Source organism: Pyxicephalus adspersus, unplaced genomic scaffold (assembly GCF_032062135.1).
Source record: "Pyxicephalus adspersus unplaced genomic scaffold, UCB_Pads_2.0 Sca1203, whole genome shotgun sequence".
In the NCBI taxonomy this organism is placed as follows: Eukaryota; Metazoa; Chordata; class Amphibia; order Anura; family Pyxicephalidae; genus Pyxicephalus; species Pyxicephalus adspersus.
This window is the reverse complement of record NW_027318210.1, coordinates 3,690-6,914: the sequence shown is the minus strand read 5'-3', so window position 1 is coordinate 6,914 and position 3,225 is coordinate 3,690. Positions and strand designations below refer to the sequence as shown.

Genomic DNA, 3,225 nt, shown 5'->3' with positions numbered 1-3,225 from the left:
CCCAGCATTTCCTATACTTAATTGTGGCTGACTAGAAGACAAAGATTGCAGAATTGAAAATCCCTTTCAACTTTCATTCAAAATCAGTGGGGACAAGCATTTAGCTAAATATCTGGGATGAGAAAGAACATTCTTTGTCTTTGTATATAAAATATATTTATCAGTTCCCTTCAATTCTCCTTTTTTCTTTATACTTGAAAATGTTTGTGCTTGCTTCTACTGTGTTTGTGACCATTTTACATTTTTTTTGTAGGTTTTGGATTAAATACAGTTAGTGCAATTTATGGAGAAACAATCAATATACCTTGTGGTCAAGAGATAACACAAGACCTTCTGTTTGGAAAATGGAAATATGTAAGTATATAGTTTTATATATAAGAGGGGTCAACAGAGGGGAGATAAAGTTTTAAAACATTGTTTTTTATTTGTTTTGATGTTATTAGGCATGTAAAGGCCTACAGGAAAATCGTATTTGTTTAAGTGTTATTTAAGTGTTATTGGGCAGATCTTATGTAAAATTTTGTATGCTATACCACTGTGTTAAAATTCAAAGTTAATTTCTTTGGGCACATGGTATATACAATCAGTAATCTCCAGGACTTTACTAGATCCTTAAAACGACTTTAGTAGATGCCGTTTAACAGAAACTGTGATAATGCTAATATGTGCCCCATACCGAGAAGTACTAGGCTTTACAGGGGTTACTATAGTATATTGAGGGAAAAAATGATGTAGAGTGGAGCATTGGAAAGATTTTTGAAGGAAAGTGTGTCCAGTGGTCTTAATAATCCCCCTCTTTTCAATTTACCAGTCCCGTAAATAAGAATTGTTACATACCTTTTTTAATTTAAAACAGCACTAATATGGAAATTCACGTCTATTGTTTCCTGAAACTAGCAGTAGTTGTAGATTTTATCTGGAGCGCCTTGAGCAGGTTCAACCTGGTCTGACAGTAAGACAAGAATCTTGTTGCTGCTGTTTATCAGTGGTGGAATGAAGTTTTCCTGGAAGAAACCATAAGAGATAGATATTGCACACATTATCATTATTATAGAAATTTGCTTGACAACATCGACTATTGCTGAAATATTCATCGACTATTGCTGAAAAATTCATCGACTATTGCTGAAATATTCCCATTTATCCATTTTAAGCTTTGTCAGCATGAATAGCACAACCTACATAATGAAATATATATTTTTTAACAAACATCTTTATTCCATGCTTGGATGGGTATAATATACCTAGTGACTTTGTTCTCTTATTGTTAAAAGAGGAGAGATGTGAAAGCTATGTAACTTTTGTAATACATCTTAAAATGATATATTTGCATTTAGGAAAAGCCAGACGGAACTGCAGTTTTTGTAGCTTCACGGTCTGCTGTGAAAAAATCATTCAATTATGATGATGTACCGGAGTACAATGGACGCCTGAACCTGTCCGAGAACTACACTTTGTCTATTTCTAATGCAAGGATTAGTGATGAAAAGAGATTTGTATGCATGCTCATAACAGCAGACAATGTTTTCGAAGAGCCTACAGTAATCAAAGTATTCAGTAAGTACCCTCTGCTATTACACTAAATGCATTAATAATTTATCCTCAGCATTTCTCACATGGGTTCATTAAAAAGCAATCATTTGGTTCTTTAACATCACTCCCTAGCAAATGGCGCAAAAGATTAAAATAACTCTGTGGTTCGTAAGGAAGGCACTTTTCAAATTTCTGCCTTACACATGGGTAACGATGGTATGAAAGCAGCAGTGAGCTACTCGGGATAAGAGGATCAGGATCAGTCCTTGGCTCCATAAAATAAAAGCCATTGTAACAATATGTTTCTCAGCATAGCCCCTTGTTGTCAAATATAGGTTTCTTAAGATATACAATATAGGGCATTTACCTGTAACAATGCTCAGTAATTCAAGGTTGTCCATTCTCTGTTGGAATTCATATCTTTATAATGTGAATTATGTGAGCTATATAATATATGTTCATAATGGAATTCATTCATAGATTGTAGATTTACAGTAGGAACAAAGCCAGTGCTCTTTTTCAAGAAACCTATAAATGTCCCCTTTTCAGTACAATTCTCAAAAAACATTATAAAAGCAGTCTGCTTCCATGAGATGTTTTAAGACTTTTCTGAAAATCACAGCCCCCCAACATTCACATATTGTAGTTACAGAAAAAACAGTAAATTCATAAATTGATTAATGAATTGTTCTCCAGCAGACGCTAAAGTTTGTACGCTTACTTAGTTTGTTTTTATTACAATACTCTAAAACCAACAAGATAGGGTTGAGGTATCTGTGTGATGGGTTTGTCTGCTTCCTGAAACTATTGTACATTAATTTCTCTCTTTATTTTAACCTTTTGCATAATTAAAAACTTACAGAATTACAAACAAAATGTGCTATAACAAGTACTAAGCGAGAGTCAATTCTTGTTTTTTAAAGTAAATGTATTTTTGCTAGTGACATTTTGTGAGAACCTTTATATAACTTTGCATTCTTTAGTTGTCTAATACATCAATGCAAATTTAAATCTGCAAACGTTGATTTAATGTCCAGTTAAATAGGCCCTTCTACTACATAGTTTTACGCAACACTAAACAACATTGAACGACCAGAACAAAATAAATGTGTCCAACATTAGTCAACATCGCTTGGTGAGGGTCGTTTTGCAGTGAACTACATTCGGTTGCAGATTTGAAGCACCATTAGCATCCATAATATTTCCTTGTTTAAATATTCAAAGTATCCATGATTTGGCTAAACAAAAATTGCCCCAGGCAGGTGGAAGGTCAGTAAGTAATATTAATTGTAAATTAACTTGGAAAGCAAATGTAATGTTTAGTGTTATGTTTTTGATAGTTTAGCAGGAGCAACTGGAGAGCAGTTCATATTTCAGAAACTTTAAACTTTGATTGTTCTGTATGTGAGGAATTACCTTTGTTCCAATACAATGGATATGCAAAAAGGTTTATTGATTACTAATAGAAGGGTGTACTGAGGTTCTGCAGTAGGACTACTGACTTGAGTGTGCCTGTACGGCTGACTACACTGATAAAATATGTGTGTATCTTTTCCTATAAACACTCCCCTAATGACAAGCTTCTGTGCTTCAGTGCTTTTCACTTCTACAGTTGAATTATGGTTCTTCCTCCTTTACTCAAAGGCTCGAGACAGTTGCAGAACTTGTATTTCAGAAGGTCTGCAATGGTAG

The 3,225-nt window shown here is 34.0% G+C and overlaps 1 pseudogene; it reads left to right on the top strand.

The window, feature by feature from the left end:
* Positions 1–240: 240 nt before the first annotated feature.
* Positions 241–1,557, top strand: LOC140321190 (CD166 antigen pseudogene; annotated as a pseudogene).
* The last annotated feature ends 1,668 nt before the right edge of the window (positions 1,558–3,225 follow it).